The sequence below is a fragment of the Cnephaeus nilssonii genome, assembly GCF_951640355.1.
Source record: "Cnephaeus nilssonii genome assembly, chromosome: 12".
Lineage (NCBI taxonomy): Eukaryota > Metazoa > Chordata > Mammalia > Chiroptera > Vespertilionidae > Cnephaeus > Cnephaeus nilssonii.
Genome location: NC_137083.1, coordinates 81,280,786 through 81,300,860, shown reverse-complemented (window position 1 = coordinate 81,300,860; position 20,075 = coordinate 81,280,786). Strand labels below are relative to the sequence as shown.

At 60.1% G+C, this 20,075-nt stretch overlaps 1 protein-coding gene across 1 annotated transcript in view; it reads left to right on the top strand.

The window, feature by feature from the left end:
• The window catches only part of PTPRN2 (protein tyrosine phosphatase receptor type N2), a gene marked incomplete at both ends in the record, with an annotated part of 459,743 nt that overhangs the window by 240,026 nt on the left and 199,642 nt on the right, over positions 1-20,075 (top strand). The gene's annotated exons all lie outside the window — the stretch shown is intronic.

The following is a 20,075-nucleotide window of genomic DNA, read 5'->3' as shown; positions in this document are numbered from 1 at the left end:
GGAAAATAGAAATTGTTCCTTGAAATTCCGAAGGTTCCTCTGCAGCAATAGCCTTTGTACAAGGGAGCCCTTCGCCTCGGGTCCCGACAGCACTCCAGCTGGCAGCTGCCCCCAGCTCTGCTCCGTGGGTGTTTAATATCTTTATTGATCTCAGAGAGGAAGGAGAGGGAGAGAGAAACATCAGTGATGAGAGGGAATCATTGACCGGCCGCCTCCTGCACGCCCCACACTGGGGACCGAGCCTGCAACCTGGGCATGTGCCCTGACCTGGAATCGAACTGTGACCTCCTGGTTCATAGGTCGACGCTCAGCCCCTGAGCCACATGGCCGGGCTGCTCATTATGTTTTTGTAGACGTGCTTCTTAGAGCAGTTGTACACTCACAGGAAAACGCAGCAGAAGCTCGAGTCCCTGTGCCCCCTCCCTGCCCGCGGCCCCTCCCTGAGCTGCTGAGGCAGCAGACAATGCACAGCAGCTGTGGAGCCGATGCTGCTACACTGTGATTGGCTGAGATCCTGGTTTACCTCGGGGTTCCCTCTTCTCGGTCGTAGTTGTCTGTGGGTTCTGATAACTGCGAGGAGGGACGTGTACCCACCATCGTGTGAGCTGTCATGTGGGGCCTCCCTCCCGCCTAAAACCCTGGGTCCGTCTGTCTGCCCACCTTCCTCCCTCTGCCCCTGGCATCACCCCCTCCTCCCTGCCTCCACGGTGCTGCCGTTCCAGCACGCCCTGCCGTCGGGCACGCGGTGTGCAGCCTTTCCAGACTGGCTTCTTTCGCTTAGTCATGTGCATTCCCGGTTCCTCCGGGGTTTTCGTGGTCTCATAGTTCATTTCTTCACAGTGTGGGAGGACCGTCGTGTCCTGGCCATACCCTGCTGAAGGACATTCTGGTTGCTCCCAGGGCTGGGTGATGATGAGGAAAGCCGATCTGAGGGCCACGGGCAGGTCTCTGTGTGGGTACAGCCTGCAGGTGCTGTGGGTAAATCCAGAGGCGTGTGATCACTGGGTCGTCTGGGGAGCATATGCTTAGTTTTGTAAGAAACTGTGGCACTGCCTCCCAGAGTGTCTGCACCATCGGCGTTCCTGCCAGCAGCGCGTCGGAGCCCCGCGCCCCGGTCCTCGTCAGCACGTGTCAGTGTCTGGATGTGGCCTTGCTGATGGGCGCAGCGGCATCGCATCGTGGTCTTAGCTGCATTTCCCTGGCGACATGATGTGGAGCGTCTTTTCACGCTTGCTCGGCTTATTTGCTGAGGTGTCTGTGAAGGTCTTTGGCCAATTTTAACAGGGTCGTTGTTTTCTTATTGGTGAGTATTAGGAGTTTTGTATCTTTAGATAATAGTCACTTGTGTTTTGCAAATACTTTCTCCCAGTGTGTGGCTTGCCATTTACTCTCTTAACAGTGTCTGCAGAACAGAAGGATTTTGGTGTTAACGAAGCCCCATTGCCACTGTTTTCTCTTACAAATTGTGCTTTCGGTGCTGTGTTTACAGTCACCGTTGAACCCGAGGCCCCTCCATCTGCTCCTGCTCCCCCAGGCGCGGTGAGTCTGGAGCTTTACACTCAGGTCTGCCTTTGGGCAACTGTGAACGGTGCCCGCTCCGTGTCCAGACGCACTTCCTGTCCCTGGATGAGGCCCGTGCCCGGCCGCACGTGCGGAGGACACCGCCCGCCCCTTTGAGGGCAGGTGGCGCCGCTCCCTCGGGCCTGACGCCGCGCCTCTGAAGCGCAGGGCCGGGACGCTCTGCTCAGCGGGTGTTGAGGTTCCGGCGCCTGCACTCCGCCTAGAACGGCACGTTCAAAGGCAACAGCACCCAAGCACGCCGCTCGGCCGCAGTGCGGAGCTTCTGCTCCGTCCACGGCCACATCCCTGCCACGGAGCCCAGGCCCTGATGGCGCTCACCCTGAGGGGCCACACGTGGCTGTGACACGGGATTCACCGCTTTTCTGTTTGTCACCACTTTTCTTGAAGGACAGTTCTTGTTGATCTTCTCCATTTCCCTGCAGTTATCTGCTCAGAGTTCTTTTTCATTATTTGCCAGTTCAGTTATGTGTATTTTTGTTCATAGCTCAATTCCTTAAGAGTTCAGGTTTTTACTCTTACTGGTATTGTTCGTTTGTATCTGTTAAATTTCCACCGAAACTGTGGTTGTTTCCTTTATCACTGTTAATTTTGGGTAATTTGGGGGTTAGGGTGTGTTTTTTCTTTATTAGACTCCAGCTCATGGGTAGTTCATCAGTTGTGCTTCCCTTTCACAGTTTGTTAACTTATATTTGGACTCTATTTCTATTCCTTCTCTTAACTTTTAACCATTTACTTCTGACTCCTCGACCTGAATGCCTCCTTTCCTGTTGGCCTTCTTCTCCTGTGACAATGAAACCCTGGGCGCCAGGCGGCAGGCTGCGGGCCGCGCACAGCCTCCCCACACGGCGCCTGCGGGTGCTGTAACCACAGGTCACCGTCCTCCTCTGCTCTGCGTGCGCACTAGTAAAGGTGGCCTGTGTGCCCAACTGACGGCAGAGTTCTGTATTCTGTGGCTTTAATTTCTAATTTTATTAGCTCACGATCAGAGAATGCACCCTGTCAGGTTTTACTATTGGGAAATGGTGAAGCCTTCTTCGAGGCCCCGCATCTGACGAGTTAGGTTCCTGTTTCCAGAGATTGATCAGCTGTGCTGAACAGTCTTTATGAAGTGGTTAAGACTGTACGTCCCCGTATGGGTGAGGGAGACGCACGTCAAATCCAGTCCGACTGGCTTTGTGACTTCTTTCTTTAAGTAGATTTCAGAGAGGAAGGGAGAGGGAGAGAGAGATAGAAACTTCAATGATGAGAGAACATCATTGATCGGCTGCCTCCTGCACGCCCCCTACTGGGGATTGAGCCCGAAACCTGGGCATGTGCCCTGACCAGGAATCAAACTGTGACCTCCCGGTTCATAGGTCGGCGCTCAACCCCTGAGCCGCGCCGGCTGGACGCTGTGTGACTTCTCATCAGGACAGCGGGACGATTGAAAGCACCTAGACCACAGGTGCTGGGAGGCAGCCCGGTGCTGCGGGCCAGGTCCCGGCAGGGGTGGCCCTCAGTGCTTCTGCCATCGAGGTTGTGTCTGTCCTGCATGGCCGCGTGTCCCTTCTTCCTCATAAATGTCCATGGTGTCCGTTCTTTCTTGGCACATGGATACGCTGCCTTCATTTTGGTTTTTTTAACATTAATATGTAATTAATTTATCTCACTTACAAAATAGCTTTAACGTTGTATATTGTCATTGTGCTAACACCATGGCCTTCCCTTATTTCTGCCTACATTTACCTCATTCACTCCCTCTCCATGCTTAGTCCTGGAGAGCTGCTTTGTGTGGGATGCGTTTCTTGTAGGCCTTGGTGAGTTTGTCCTAACAGGATAATTCAACCTACTTACTTTTATTGCAACTAGAGGCCCAGCTCACGAATTGATGCACAGGTGGGGTCCGGTCGACCCGGCCCCAATCAGGGCAGATGGGAGCTGGGCTTGTCGGGAGGAGGAGATGGTGGGAGGTTGGCCAACCAGCCCACCCTGATCAGGGCCCGACCAGGCCCGGGCCAGCTGGGGGAAGGGGCTATGGGTGATTGGCCAGAGGGCCCCACCCCCAATTGAGGTTGGGGGCTGCTTGGGGGTGGGGCAGGCCATGGGGAGGGGCTGTGCGCTGTGGGCCAGCCAGCCCCACCCCTGAATGGGGTGGGGGTGCCGATTGGGGGCCAGCAGCCTGGGGGAGGGGCCATGGGTGGTTGGCCAGTTGGCCCTGCCCCTGATCAGGGTGGGGGGGTCGATCTGGGGTGGGGCTGGCCAGGGGGAAGGGCTGAAGGCTTATCAGGGCGGTGGGGGCCTATTGGGGGCTTGCCGGCCACGGGGCGGAGCTGCAGGAGGTTGGCCAGCCAGCCCCACCCACTATTGGGGTTGGGGGGTGCGATCAGGGGTGGGGCTGGCTTGGAGGAAGGGAAGGGGTGTTTGGCCAGCTGGCCCCGCTCTTGACCGGGGTGGTAGAGTCTGATCAGGGGCAGGCTGGCATGGGGGAGGGGCCACGAGGTTGGCCCACCGGCCCCATGCCTCATGCCCCGATCAGGCCGGTTTGCTGGCCACAGTGGGCGTCATAGCAATCAGTCATTATGGTCATTATGGTCTTATGGTCACTGGCTTTTAATATCCTACCTAATAAAGAGGGAGTTTGCTAATTGACTGCCATGCCCTGAAAGATGGCAGCGCTCACAGCCAATAAGGAGGGAGTATGCTAATTGACTGCCCCGCCCTCAAATATAGTGGCACCCACAGCCACAATATGGCGGCACCCAGTCCCCTCAGCCCCCCAGCCGCCAGGGCTGGCCCGAGGTGCAGGCAAGCCTCGGATGGCGGCTGCCCAGCCGCCCAGGGCCACCTGAGGCTCAGGTAACCAGGGCCGGCCGAGGCTTGTACTGACAGCAGTGGCAGCAGCAGAGGTGTGATGGGGGCGTCACCTTCCCCTGATCGCTGGGCCGCCTCCTGCCTCTGAGGGCTCCCGGACTGTGAGGGGGCAGGCCGGGCTGAGGGACCCCCTCCAGTGCATGCATTTTCATGCACCGGGCCTCTAGTGTACAGATAACTATGTGTGTTTTTATTTATCCTATTTTATGCTTCCTTCCTATTTCTTTTGTTGTTTACCTTCTGCCGTGTAGATAATATTCCAGTTTGGTTGTATGGGGCTCAGAGGGTATATTCACTGTTTCTAGTTCTTCAGACTTTTCAGAAAGAATTCCGACCTGCATGTTTCTTATTACGCTTCAAGAATGAAACTAACTCTCTTGTCTTAGAAAGGCAGCTGAGGAGACCTAACTCGTTCCACACTTTATAATGTGGAGACCTAATTAAAGTTCATGGGTGCTTTTATAAAAGGCATGTGCTTACCAGAATATGTACATATCTGAAGAAAAAAGTCTGACAAAATTCAGAACGTAAAACTGCGAGAGCATGCGGGGAGAGAAGGATCTTTTGGGGCAGCTTTGAGGCCTCACACTGAAAATTATCAGAAAATGTGTCATAGAATACGGCTGTTTATTCAGATGCCTTTTAATTAAAAACACACATCAGCTGTCCCTGAAATTTGCATTGGGAACGCCAATTACACGGTGAAATTGGGGCAGCTCTTGTTATGAGCCCTGGCCGTGGCTGTGCTGTCTAGAGATGAATGGCAAGAGGCGGACCCACTTCTCGAAGCCAGGCCCTCCTCTCCCTCCTGCGGCGGCTAAAATCATCACTGCGTTTAGATTGCCCAGGCTGCCGGGCCGGCCGGAGGCACTCACAGAAAGGGAGAGCCGAAACGGTGACACCAGATATTGAGTTAATGGCAGTGGACCTGGAACAGTGTCTAGTTGAAATAATCTGAAAAATGATTTGGAGATTGAAGCTACGTGCCCTCCCTGCCGCCACCGCCCGCCGCTCTCTGGGCCTCGCGGGAGGCGGCTGACTCGAGGCTCGTTTGTTTCCTCAGTTGTGGCTGGGAGACTGGACACAGGGCTTTTGGGGAGCCCAGGCCTGGGTGCCATGGGCTGACCTCCCAGCTCCTGGGGCTCTGCCCGCGTTTGCCTTTGAGGCTGAGGCTGTGGCGCCTGCCCCTCCCCAGCACATCGGAGAGAAGGCCCGGCGGGCCAGGTGTGGGCAGGATGTGCGGCCTGGCCCTGAGCACCCATAGGGGCGGGCAGGGGTGGTCTGTGCGGTGGTCAGGGGGTGGTCTGTGCGGTGGTCAGGGGGTGCTCTGTGCGGTGGGCAGGGGGTGCTCTGTGCGGTGGGCAGGGGTGCTCTGTGCGGTGGGCAGGGGTGGTCTGTGCGGTGGGCAGGGGGTGGTCTGTGCGGTGGTCAGGGAGTGCTCTGTGCGGTGGGCAGGGGGTGCTCTGTGCAGTGGGCAGGGGTGGTCTGTGCAGTGGGCAGGGGTGGTCTGTGCGGTGGGCAGGGGTGGTCTGTGCGGTGGGCAGGGGTGGTCTGTGCGGTGGGCAGGGGTGCTCTGTGCGGTGGGCATGGGCCCCGAGCACCCGTGGGGGTGGGCAGAGGTGCACGTGAAAGGACCCCGGAATCTGTCTGGCTGCCGGACACCGGCCTGGGAGCGCGGAAGTGCGTGGAAGGCCCCGGCCGCTCTCAGGATGCAAATGTGCAGCCCGAGGGGTCTCTCAGGGCCCTCCTGAGTCTGCACAGTCCTCCCTCACACCCCTCTTTAGAGTAAACGCCCATTAAAGGGAGCGGCTTGTCCTGTTGAGACACGCGCTGCTTCACAGTCCAAGGTTTTGTGAGGCCGAACAGGACCTCGGGCGCGGGGCAGGCGTGTGGGCGCGGCCTCCCGGAGGGCTCACTCCGCTGCGCTGCGCGGCGGCCCCGCCTGGCCGGCTCGGAGCTGCTGCGGGACAAAGCGAGTGGGCGGGAAAGGGAGCGCGGGTCGCGGTGAGCGTGAGCTCCTGCTGCACGCGTGGCCGGCCGATTTCCACACCGATCTACGAGGCGCTCAGCCTCGCACACAATGCTCAGCTCTTCCGTGCTTTACACACTTCACAGCTGCCAGAGGTGTGGCTCAAACCCACCAATTAAGTAAGTTGCGCCTCCAGGAGTGCAGAGCGGTGGGGGAGGCCTCTCGGGGGCCTGGGGCCTCCGGTTCTCTCCGTGTGCTGAGAGAAGTAGATGCCGGACTGACTGCCATTTAGGAAATAACCAAAAATGCTAGAATGTGAAGGTGGAGAGATACACTCTGCAACATGTCAGCTTCCAGGGACGCTGGAATTCTAGGAGGTCCCGAACCAAGTGAAAGCAGGACCCTAAGTGGACACTGATGACCTTCTCTTGAGGGCATTTTCCAAACATTGGCTTTCACACCTCATAGCTGCTTCACACCTCACCTGCTAGTTCACAACTCACAGCTGCTTCACACCTCATGGGCCGCATTTACACCTCACCAGCCGCTTCACACCTCACCAGCTCTTCACAACTCACGGGCCACTTCACACCTCATGGGATGCTTCACACCTCACTGGACACTTCACACCTCACCTGCTGGTTCACAACTCACAGCCGCTTCACACCTCATGGGCTGCATTTACACCTCATGGGCAGCAGTCACAGCCTCATGGGCCGCTTCACACCTCATGGGCCACTTCACACCTCATGGGCTGCTTCACACCTCACCTGCTGGTTCACAGCCCGTGATCACCAGCTGCATTCACGGCCTCATGGGCTGCGTTCATGGCCTCGCCAGCCTCGCGGGCTGTGGGGAGGAGGCGGGGCGGGGGGGGTCACCTCAGAACAACGGCGAGCGCCTCCACTGGCCCAAGGGCTTCCGTGCTCAGCACTGGGGTGCGGTGGTGGGGTGTGGGCTCGCACCAGGGCTTTGAACACAGTCGGCCTCACAGGAACACGCTGTCCCATGCACCTCCACGTGGCCCCTAAAACCCAAATGAGGAAGTTAGCTTAGAGAAGGAAGCACACATCCTTGCTGGAGGAACCCCCATGTTCTCTGTCCTCAAAGGGTTCCCACAGTTAAAATCCCAGGAGTTTACAGCAACATGCTGGAGAGCAAGGAGCCATGAGCAAAGGGCGGCTGAAAGGATGGACAAATAAACCCAAGGGCACAATGAAGAGACCTTGAACATAAACTTACGTGTTTTCATGTGTAAAGGAACCCACAAGAAGGAGGTAACATATGAACCAGAGATTAATAGCCTCAAAAATGACCAAAAATATTAAAACAATAGAATTTTTAAATGGAAGATAAAATAGAAAGTTTAAACTCAAGAAATGAGTGTAAAAGCAGATTAGATATAGTTGAAGAGGGCATGCGTGAACTGAAAGATAGAACTGGAGAAATTATCCAGAATGCAGCCTAGAGAGATAAAGAAAAGAAATGCCTGATTTTTAAAAGTAAGAAGTCTTAGAAGACAAGCTACGACCATCTCATACACATTTAGCAGGAGTCCAGGGACAGGAAGGTGTCAAGAGGTGCTACATGAAGACACAGTGGCTGAAAAATGTATATCACCGATGGAAATGCCAATTCTCAGACTCTGTAAGCCTACTGGAGCGAAACATTTCTGCATCTGGATTCACAACAGAGAGGCCGCGGACCCCCGACAAGGGCGGGATCTTAACGCAGCGCAGAGGAGCGGAGGCGGTCCAGCGGGAAGAGCGGGCCTGGTGGCGGTCCCGCAGCCGAGCGAATCAGACGGTGGGAAGAAAGGCCTTCCTCCTTCTGAGGGGAAACAGTGTCAACCTAGAATTATACTGAAAATGTCTTTCAAAACGAGGACTTAAAAAGAGCTGAATAAAGATACTTTCAAATAAATGAGCTTGTCACCAGTAGATCGTCATTTAAGTTCATTCAGAAAGGGTTACTACAGACAAAAGACGAGAAGCCCCCGAGGAAGGTGTGGGCTGCGGAGGAATAATGAGCAGAGGAAGAGGCAGCTGCGGGCCTGGGTCCGGCTGCGAAGCCCCGAGGGTGCGCTGCGTGAGGTGGGGCCGGCAGCTGGCCTAGGCTTAGACGTGGAGCCGGAAGACGGGCGGAACTTTCTCGGACGAGGGCTTGCTTCTTGTGACCAGCGAAGACAGGGGTTTCCTGAGGCAGAATCTGCTCCTGGCGAAGACTGGAAACACGGACTGAGCGTGCCCGACTCAGTCGGGGGAGCAGCACAGGGTGTGAGGGGCCGGACCCGCCGGACGCTCTGCTGCGGGGAGATGCTCTCCAACAGCATCGCTGCGGCGAGAGGCCTCCGCGGAAGGCAGACTCCACGGATGTCTGGTTTTAACAAATGACACACCTAGAACTATACTGAGAAAATGTCTTTCAAAAATGAGGACTTAAAAAGAAGAGCTGAATAATGAGACTTCAGCAGGCGCCACCCTGATCCGCCAGCAGCCAACACCGAGGTCGGACCCTCCTCCAGCAAAGAGGTTGCCATCCAATGAAGGCTCAGGTAGTGGCCAGCACTTCCCAGCAATAAAGTGTTTTTCATTAAAGCACGCACGTTGTTTTTTCCGATATGATGCTCGCGCACACTTAATAGACTCCATGGAGTGTGAACATTGCTTTTGTACGCCTGCAGCTCCCTTGCTTGCGACACCCACGTCGTTGCGGTGGCTGGACCCAGCCTGGGGCTCTCTGAGGCCCACCCAGAGTGCAAACCTGATGCAGAAGGGTGACTCAGACCTCACTGAAATTTAGAAAGCCAAACCACAAACTGCGGTGAGGTCGTGGTAGCCCACATGCTGACAGTGTCCGTGGGGGGCGTTTAAAGACTCCTGCAAAGCAACAAGGAAAAGCCAGCCCGGGCAGAAGCAGAGGAAAGCTCCTGTAGGAGGAAGCAGGCGGTGAGCAAACACAGCAGTGCTGCGCCTGGTTGGCAATAAAAGGCGTGCAGGGGAGGCCACGGAGATACAATGTGGCATCTGCCAAGTTGGCAAAGATGTTGAAGTCTGACAGAGTGAGGCTCTGCAGCCATAGAAGCTCCTAGAAAACACTCGAGGGCATGGACAGCAGTGTGCTGGTTGCCTGGGGTGGAAGGGGGTGCAGGAGGGTCTAGGGGGATAAATCGTGATGGACCGAGACCTCACTTGGGGTGGTGATCTCACAATAGTGTCAGGTGATGTGTTCTGAAAATGTGCACCTGAAACCCGTGTAATTTCGTTAACCAGTGTCACCCCAATACATTCAACTAAAATAATTAAATGCATTGCTTTTTTTAAAGAACTCTTACCAGCTGATGGTAGGAGATGCCATCGCTTTGGGACTCTATGTCCAAGTGACTCCACGAGAGGAAACCTCCTGTGTGTGCCCGAGATGGCAGTCACTGGACGGGCAGGAAAAGGAGAAATAACCCAGTGTCCACTGAGCCGGACAGCTGGCTGGAGAGATGGATCGTGTAACAGCCTCACGGCGTGGACACGAGACCCACGGGACGTGCAGAACAAAGGAGCCCCAGACACAGGTCGGGGGGAAGCCAGTCAGAGAGGAACATGCTTAAGTTCAAAATAAGCAGCAGACATGGGTGAAAAACTCCAGAAAAAGAATCGATCTAGCCGAAACCAGTTTGGCTCAGTGGATAGAGCGTCTGCCTGCGGACTAGAAGGTCCCAGGTTCGATTCCGGTCAAGGGCATGTGCCTTGGTTGCGGGCACATCCCCAGTAGGGGGTGTGCAGGAGGCAGCTGGTCGATGTTTCTCTCTCATCGACGTTTCTAGCTCTCTATCCCTCTCCCTTCCTCCCTGTAAAAATCAATAAAATATATTTAAAAAAAAGAAAAGAATCGATCTACCCAGAATTCAGGGGATGAGTGGGTGGGGCCACAGGGCTTAGGGTATCGAATGTAATTGCTTTTTTATTATTGAACTAATTGAGATGAAGTACAAATGTAATTATGTTTCATTTCTTTTTCAGAGTGTGGGTATCATGGGCATTTGTTGTCTTATTCTTTGTAACCAACATATATTTTATAAGTACTCCATGGTATCTAATATTTCATTAAATGCAAGTATCCTATATAATAAAAGGCTAATATGCAAATTGTCCCCTTGGAAGTTTGACCAAGAGACCGGGAGTTTGATCACTTGCTATGATGTGCGCTGACCACCAGGGGGCGGAATGGAACATGGTGAGAAACCAGCAGCAGCGGTGGGGTGCTGAGGGAGGAAGGGAAGGAGGAGGTGGGGAGGCCGGGAGGTGGGGAACCTGATCGGCCCTAATTGCTGGCCAGGCCTAGGGACCCTACCTGTGCACAAATTTCTTGCACCGGGCCTCTAGTAAACTATATTTTTGAATTACAAATTAACGAGAAAAATTTCTAACTATCAAGAGAAAGTCATCGTGGCCTTAGCTGGGTGGCTTAGTTGGCTGGAGCATCGTCCTGTCCACCAAAAGGTTGTGGAGTTGATCCCCAGTTGGGGCACGTGCAGGAGGCAACCTGTTGATGCTTCTTTCACATTGACGGTTCTCTCACTCTCCCTCTCTTTCTCTCACGTTAATAAAGACATATCGGGTCCCGGGTCCGGGTGAGGGTCCCGGGTCCGGGTGAGGCCGTGGGCCCCTGGATCCGGGTGAGGCCACGCGACCCTAGGTCTGGGAGAGGCCACGCGCCCCTGGGTCCGGGGGAAGCTAGATCCCGGGTTCGGGTGAGGCCGTGTGCCCCTGGATACGGGTGAGGCTGGGTCCCGGGCCTGGGTGAGGCCACGCGCCCCTGGGTCCGGGTAAGGCCACACACCCCTGGGTCCGGGTGAAGCTGGATCCCGGGTCCGGGTGAGGCCGTATGCCCCTGGATCCGGGTGAGGCTGGGTCCCGGGTCCGGGTGAGGCCGCACACACCTGGGTCCTGGTGAGGCCACGCGCCCCTGGGTCTGGGAGAGACTACGCGCCCCTGGGTCCGGGTGAGGCCATGCGCCCCTGGGTCCGGGTGAAGCTGGATCCCGGGTCCGGGTGAGGCCATGTGCCCCTGGATCCGGGTGAGGCTGGATCCCGGGTCCGGGTGAGGCCGTGTGCCCCTGGACCCGGGTGAGGCTGGGTCCCAGGTCCGAGGGAAGCCGTGCGCACCTGGGTCCAGGTGAGGCCACGCACCCCCTGGGTCCAGGTGAGGCCACGTGCCCCTGGGTCCGGCCGAGACCCAACCAGAGGGAATCGAACCTGCATTACCACCATTTGTCCACCATCCAGAGCAGAGGGGTCAGTGCCGACATGTACACATAAGGAACTGGTGGACATTGATATTGGGTCTCAAAAGAACTGTTGGTCCAGAAAGAAACTCACTTTCATTTGCCTGTCAGCATAACTATTATTGCTCATCTCACATTCAGTTCATATAAGTATATCTCTAGTGACACATGATCTCGCTCATCTAGGGGAAATGATGAACAACATAGACTGATGAACAAGAACAGAACCAGAAACAAGGAGGCATCGATCGGACTATCGGGCCTCAAAGGGAGGATAGGGGAGGGTGGGGGGAGGGGGGAGAGATCAACCAAAGGTCTTGTGTGCATGCATATGAGCCTAACCAATGGTTAAGTTCAACAGGGGGTTGGGGCATCCGTGGGGAGGGGTGTGGGATGGGAATGGGGGGATGAGGACAATGTGACACCTTAATCAATAAAGAAATTAATAAAAAAAATAATAAAAATAAGAAACACAAGAAAAAAAATAAATAAAGACATATCCTCAGGGGGATTTAAAAACAAAAGAGAGACAGAGAGTCATCATGAGCTGACCAGGGACATCCTCCCCAGGAGCACGATGCGTATTTAATTAAATGATGGTTTATACGCACGCCAACAAGCGCACATTTAGTTTTTCTACCAACTTGACTTTGCTGTATCTCAGCAGAGTGCGCCCTGGTTATTTCTGTTGCTGGGTTGTTGTAGGAGCTAAGGTGGCCTCTTCAAACAGGCCTCCTCCAGGTGGCGTGGCTCTGCATGGAGGCTGCCCTCTGCCATGACCTCCCTTCGGTGGTCAGACGGCAGGTACACAGGGTCACGGTGGTCAGAGGGCCCAGCGCTCAGGGACACGGTGGTCAGAGGGCCCAGCGCTCAGGGACACGGTGGTCAGAGGGCCCAGCGCTCAGGGACACGGTGGTCAGAGGGCCCAGCGCTCAGGGACACGGTGGTCAGAGGGCCCAGCGCTCAGGGACACGGTGGTCAGAGGGCCCAGTGCTCAGGGACACGGTGGTCAGAGGGCCGGGCGCTCAGGGACACGGTGGTCAGAGGGCCCAGCGCTCAGGGTCACGGTGGTCAGAGGGCCCAGCGCTCAGGGACACGGTGGTCAGAGGGCCCAGCGCTCAGGGTCACGGTGGTCAGACGGCAGGTACACAGGGTCACGGTGGTCAGAGGGCCCAGCGCTCAGGGACACGGTGGTCAGAGGGCCCAGCGCTCAGGGACACGGTGGTCAGAGGGCCGGGCGCTCAGGGACACGGTGGTCAGAGGGCCCAGCGCTCAGGGTCACGGTGGTCAGAGGGCCCAGCGCTCAGGGACACGGTGGTCAGAGGGCCGGGCGCGCAGGGACACGGTGGTCAGAGGGCCGGGCGCGCAGGGACACGGTGGTCAGAGGGCCCAGCGCTCAGGGACACGGTGGTCAGAGGGCCCAGCGCTCAGGGACACGGTGGTCAGAGGGCCGGGCGCTCAGGGACACGGTGGTCAGAGGGCCCAGAGCTCAGGGTCACGGTGGTCAGAGGGCCCAGCGCTCAGGGACACGGTGGTCAGAGGGCCGGGCACTCAGGATCACAGTGGTCAGAGGGCCGGGCCCTCAGGGTCACGGTGGTCAGAGGGCACAGTCGGCGCTCAGGGTCACGGTGGTCAGAGGGCACAGTCGGCGCTCAGGGTCACGGTGGTCAGAGGGCACAGTCGGCGCTCAGGGTCACGGTGGTCAGAGGGCCCAGCGCTCAGGGACACGGTGGTCAGAGGGCACAGTCGGCGCTCAGGGTCACGGTGGTTAGAGGGCCCAGTGCTCAGGGACACGTGGTCAGAGGGCCGGGCGCTCAGGGACACGGTGGTCAGAGGGCCCAGCGCTCAGGGTCACGGTGGTCAGAGGGCCCAGCGCTCAGGGACACGGTGGTCAGAGGGCCGGGCGCGCAGGGACACGGTGGTCAGAGGGCCGGGCGCGCAGGGACACGGTGGTCAGAGGGCCGGGCGCGCAGGGACATCAGGCTCGCTTTGCTGGTGCGATGAGACCCCAGGAGTCCCCCTTTCCCTGCAGCAGAAGGAGGTGAACTCCGGCCCCAGCAAAGGGGAGGCAGGGTGCCCCCTTCCTCTCTCGGTGACCCTGACCTTGGGGAGTCGTGTGGGGAAGGCACTCAGCTCCGGGCAGGGGGAGGGTTACCTGTCCTGGGATGTGCCCCCTCCAGGCCTTGCCCTGAGGGTCAGCTCCACGGAGCCTCCTTGTGCTGCTGTCACAGCCGGTGCCCAGTCAGGTCCATGCTGTGTGGCCTGGCGAGGACGCCGTCACAGACCTGAGCTTGCGAGGGGCCGCCAGGGGCCGCCTGAGAGCCCAGCGGGCCGTCCTCGGGTCCTGCTCTGACACTTGCACTTGGAAACTGGAGCCGTCACCAGCCACAGCTCACAGGCTGACTCTGTTTTTAAAATCTCATCAAAGTGTAGTCCTTATTTCTGAAAACAGGAATCTGCAGTCCCCGCTGCGGTCTCCGTCTAGCGGCCAGCCAATGCGGCTCCGCGTCACCCGTGCGGTCAGGTGCGGCCCAAGTGCGCGCGCGAGCACGGTGAGCAGATGTGCAGGACGGCAGGCCCGGCGCGCACGCAAACCGGCTCCGCCACGGCCACTGGCACAGCCGGCACGGACACAGGTGGACTCCCCGCCGGGAGGGAGCCCTCGGGCTGGGCCCAGGTGACAGTGCCCCTTAGTCTCTCCTCCCCGCACCCTCCTCCCCACACCCTCCTCCCCGCATCCTCCTCCCCGCACCCTCCTCCCCGCATCCTCCTCCCCGCACCCTCCTCCCCACACCCTCCTCCCCGCACCCTCCTCCCCGCACCCTCCATGCCCACACCCTCCTCCCCGCATCCTCCTCCCCGCACCCTCCTCCCCGCACCCTCCTCCCCACACCCTCCTCCCCGCACCCTCCTCCCCACACCCTCCTCCCCGCACCCTCCTCCCCGCACCCTCCATGCCCACACCCTCCTCCCCGCATCCTCCTCCCCGCACCCTCCTCCCCGCACCCTCCTCCCCGCACCCTCCATGCCCACACCCTCCTCCCCGCATCCTCCTCCCCACACCCTCCTCCCCGCATCCTCCTCCCCGCACCCTCCTCCCCGCACCCTCCTCCCCACACCCTCCTCCCCGCACCCTCCTCCCCGCACCCTCCTCCCCGCATCCTCCTCCCCACACCCTCCTCCCCGCATCCTCCTCCCCGCACCCTCCTCCCCGCATTCTCCTCCCCGCACCCTCCTCCCCGCACCCTCCTCCCCGCACCCTCCTCCCCGCATCCTCCTCCCCGCACCCTCCTCCCCCACCCTCCTCCCCCACCCTCCTCCCCCACCCTCCTCCCCGCACCCTCCTCCCCGCACCCTCCTCCCCGCACCCTCCATGCCCACACCCTCCTCCCCGCATCCTCCTCCCCGCATCCTCCTCCCCGCACCCTCCTCCCCGCATCCTCCTCCCCGCACCCTCCTCCCCACACCCTCCTCCTCACACCCTCCACGCCCACACCCTCCTCCCCCACCCTCCTCCCCGCACCCTCCATGCCACATCCTCCTCCCACACCCTCCTCCCCCACCCTCCTCCCCGCACCCTCCTCCCCGCACCCTCCATGCCACATCTTCCTCCCCCACCCTCCTCCCCCACCCTCCTCCCCACACCCTCCTCCCCCACCCTCCTCCCCGCACCCTTCTCCCCGCGCCCCCCTCTCCGCACCCTCCTCCTGGCACCCTCCTCCCCACACCCACCTCCCACACCCTCCACTCCCACACCCTCCTCCCACACTCTCCTCCCCTCACCCTCCTCCCCTCACCCTCCTCCCCACACTCTCCTCCCCTCACCCTCCTCCCTCACCCTCCTCCCCTCACCCTCCATGCCCACATTCTGTGGCAGGAGGCGCAGTCACTGCTCTCCCAGGGGCAGGGTGGGCCTCCCCCGCTGGCGAGTGGCCGTCCTGTGGTAGGCCGGGAGTCCAGGCAGGTCCTCCTGCTCCTGCCGTGGCCGCTGGCCCCGCCGAGGGCGTGTGGGGGACGGGCTGTCTTCATGGGGCTGAGGAGAGCGGGGCTCACAGGGCCCCAGCCCGGCGCCCTCCACTGCCCGCCCCCCACAAGGAGCGGGTCTGGCTGAGACCCTCCCTGAGGACAGGCGGCTGCAGGACCGGCCGGGCAGGTCCTGGGCGTCAAGTCTGCCTCCTCCATGGCGGCTCCTTCCCGCCTGCCCCGGCTGAGCCCACGGCTCGGAGCCCCACGGCTTCGGAGGGAGGGGCTGTCCAGCCGCCCCCACAGCTGCTGCCCATGTGGCCCAGGGGCCCTGCTGGTCTCAGTGACGGGGACGGTGGTCAGTCAGAGGCCCCTGAAGGTCATGGCAGCTCCCTGGCTCCCTCCCCGCCAGGCCCCTGGGGTTGGGGACGTGGCCGAGTGGACGAAAGTTTTGATGGGAAGGTGTGCCTCCTCGTGGGGTTCACCCTGAGCGGTCCCCGCAGCCCCCTGGACAGAGGGGTCTCATCGCACCCCCTTCCAGGTCAGAGGGGCGGACACGGTCCCTCCACACAGCCACGTCTTAATCCCGCGGGATGCTGGGAAAACTGCCAAGTGCAAAAGGTGTCCCGGTGAAGTGAAGCGTGAACTCAGCGGCCGTGGCGGGGTCTCGAGGGTGTGCAGGCTCTGCCCCTCGGGCTCATTGGCATACGGTAGCCTTCACCTAGGGGTCAGCGTTAGGGGGCTTCTCAGTGTTGGGAACCCTCGTCTCCATGGAGACCAAACGGCATCATCGCTGTCCTATCCTACTTAAGTCGCTGCTCCCGCCTTGCGCCCTGCGCCCTCATACCCAACTCGGGATCCACCCGAGACTGCCAGGCAGAGCCGACCCTGGACGGCACATCTGGCGGAAGCAAGGCCTACCTGCCCCCGAAATGCCTCCCGTGGAGGTCGCTGAAGGGTGAGGGCTCCACGCAGCGCCTGAGCGGCAGGTGTGTGCAGCTGCAGAGCCGCACGCCGAGGCGGTGCGTCCCTGAGGGTGGATGTGGATGCCCGGCCGCCACAGGGGTGCAGGGCAAGGCCGCGTGGCTGTGAGGCTCACAGAGGCGTGTGGATGGTAGGCTGTGAGAACAACCTTGGAAAGGCTGTCGGCGGGTCTGGAGTCACAAACGTTTTTATTTTAGGCGAATTCAAGATAAAGATAAAGACAGGCCAGGCCAGGGTAAACTGGCACGTCTCAGAGAAACGCCAGCACACAGCTTCTCTGGTTTGTCCTCGCTGCCAAGGAGGCATTTCAGAACAGCTGCGTGCTGAAGGCCGGCCCGGGCTGGGACGGGGCACACAGCCCTGCCCCGCGCAGCTCTGAGCCCACGGGGACGAGCCGCCGCCCCGCCCCAGGAACGCGCCCGGGACTGGAGACCCGCCGGGAAGAGCCAGCAGCCTGGGTCCTCCGAGAACTCACTTCCCGGCGCCTCCGGGCCCTGATGGGGGTGAGTTCCCGTGGCCGGAGGGAACCCCGGAGCTGGATGAGGGACGTCGCAGGATCTGGAGAGAGTTATGTCAGACGGGTGGTGCCCACGCTCGGAAGGCCCCTGAGAGGCATCTTGGGAATGGGCTTCATTCCCTTCTGAGAGCCGGGGGTGTGCGGGGCCCGCCCAGCATCCTTGTGGGAAAGTGAGGAAATGTGTGCAATGCCACATTTCGTGAGTAGATTGACCACGGGACACCGATCCTAGGTCTGCCCTAATCATGTGTGTGAGCGCACGTGTGTGCACACATGTGTGCATGCACATATGCACCAGTGTGTGCCAGTGTGGGGGCTTGTACATGTATGTGTGTTGTGTGTCTGGATATATGTATGTAATTGTGTGACGTATACTAGAAGAAAGGTAAATGTTTGCATGTGCACAAGTGTGCTGGCATGTACATGTGTGTATGTTATGTGTGTGTGCGTATGTGTGTGTGCATGTGTGCGTGGGGGTCTGTGTGGTCACATGGAGGAACACGCAGGTTGTCCTTGCGGGAGGTGGTTAGCAGCTGCGCTCCGGTGAGAGGCTGTGGGGGACGGGACAGCCCGGCGCAGCCGAGCGTCACGGCAGGGACACGGGGAGCGCTGGCTCAGGCTGCGGTGATGGCGCTGCCCTGTCCCCCGCACACCTGCGCAGCGGGGGCCATTCCTGGAGGCCCTTCCAGACCCTGAGCCACGGGCCCTTCTGTGCATGGGCATGCCTGGCCCCTCCTCCCGAAGGACGGTGGACACGGGAGCCGTGTGCCCAGGACTCACCCCTCCCCTGCGTATCCCTTCCCAGCCCTCACAGACACGCAGCTCCACTGCACTCCTGTTGGACGGCAGCCCAGCCCTGGCCCCTGACCCTGGCGCCCCGAATGGGTGGGTGGTCAGTGAGAGGGAGGGAGGCTAGTGCTCTCATGCAACCTGGCTCAGCTCCACTGAGCCCAAACCCTCCATGTTCTGACTCGAAGGGTCCAGGAGACAGGGCTGCGCAGCCCCAGGTGAGGGTGCGGCCTGGTCTGGGGGGGGGGGGGGCGGCAGCACAGAGGCTCCGGGAGGGAGAGAGGGTGGGCCTCGGAGAGGCGGGGGCAGGCCCGGCAGCAGGCTCCCCTGGGGAGCTTGGGGCGGGGACTGCTGTGGGGAGTCCCTGGATGCGGTCACAGCGGGAGGCCGCGCCTGTGCAGCCGGGATGCAGACGGAGTGTGTGGTCCGGAGCTTGTGGGCGTGTCACAGCCCCGAGCAGCAGGCGGGCCGGCCAGAGCAGGTTCCATAAAACCACTGTGAACCCTGCCACGCCAGCCCTGGCGAGTGCGGCGCCTGCAGTCCTCACACCACCCATGAGTGGGCGCCCAAACGCATGGTTTTCCTGCGGGAAACAGGCGGGTGCATGGGGGTCTGGCCCGTGACCACGTTTTCCCAGGGCTGAGAAGTGGCGGCTGCTTCCGTCAGGGGCCTGGGGCAGGAGACCAGCCCGGGCCGCGGGGAGGCCGGGCAAGGCAGGTGTGTGGGGGGACACGGGACGGGCCTGGAGGCCCTGCAGACAGGAGGCCGGGATGTGCAGGAGGGAGACCCCACTCGGCGCCTGCAGTGTCAATGGTCACGCCCGCTCCGTGGATTAGGCTTTGCTGCAGCACAACCAGGTTGGCTCCCTGCCCCATGCATTGTCCCGAATGGCTGCTGACCCCGATCGTCACTGGTGCCGGGTCCTGAGCCCGAGACACCGGCTGCTGCAGCAATGGGTGGAGAGCCTTCAAACCCACTGCTCTGCCCGGCCCGCGGTCATGCCCGAGCGCGGCTCCCGTTCAGCGAGCGTGCTGCGCTCACAGCAGACGGCGAGGCCGGTGCCAGGCTCTGTTGAGCAGAGCTCTCTCCCCTCCAGGCCCCCTTGGGCCTGGCACCCCACCACAGTGTCAGGTGCTTTGGGGTTCTGTTCTCTAACCAGAGGGCTGATGGGTAATTACCCAAATGTGAAAAATATGTTCATTTGTTCCCAAGACGATGGAGAGGCCCAAAGTTGGGGGGAGGTGATGGCGGGCTCGTCTGGCCATGAAGGTCCTTGCGCCCCCAGCTGCGCCCAACAGGAGGCTCCTCGCCATCCCACGACCGCCGCACATTCTGGTTTTCCTTTCCAAAGTGACGGGGCTTCATCCCAAACACCTTCCACAGAATCACAGTCACAGGCTTCGTGACAGCTTCCTCCTGGCAAAGTGGGGTGATGGTCTGCAGTGTGAGCGGGGCAGGTGGGCCTGAGGTATGAGCCGGGCGCTGGGTCATGGTGTGAGCCGGGCACTGGGTGGTGTGAGCCAGGCGCTGGGTGGTGTGAGCCGGGTTCTGTGTTGTGGTGTGAGCTGGGTGCTGGGTCATGGTGTGAGCCGGGTGCTGGGTCTGCAGTGTGAGCCGGGTGCTGGGTCTTTGGTGTGAGCCGGGTGCTGGGTCTTTGGTGTGAGCCGGGTGCTGGGTCTTTGGTGTGGGCCGGGTGCTGGGTCTTTGGTGTGAGCCGGGTGCTGGGTCTTTGGTGTGAGCCGGGTGCTGGGTCTGCGGTGTGAGCCGGGTGCTGGGTCTGCGGTGTGAGCCGGGTGCTGGGTCTGCGGTGTGAGCCGGGTGCTGGGTCTTTGGTGTGAGCCGGGTGCTGGGTCTGCGGTGTGGGCCGGGTGCTGGGTCTGCGGTGTGGGCCGGGTGCTGGGTCTGCGGTGTGGGCCGGGTGCTGGGTCTGCGGTGTGGGCCGGGTGCTGGGTCTGCGGTGTGGGCCGGGTGCTGGGTCTGCGGTGTGGGCCGGGTGCTGGGTCTGCGGTGTGGGCCGGGTGCTGGGTCTGCGGTGTGGGCCGGGTGCTGGGTCTGCGGTGTGGGCCGGGTGCTGGGTCTGCGGTGTGGGCCGGGTGCTGGGTCTGCGGTGTGGGCCGGGTGCTGGGTCTGCGGTGTGGGCCGGGT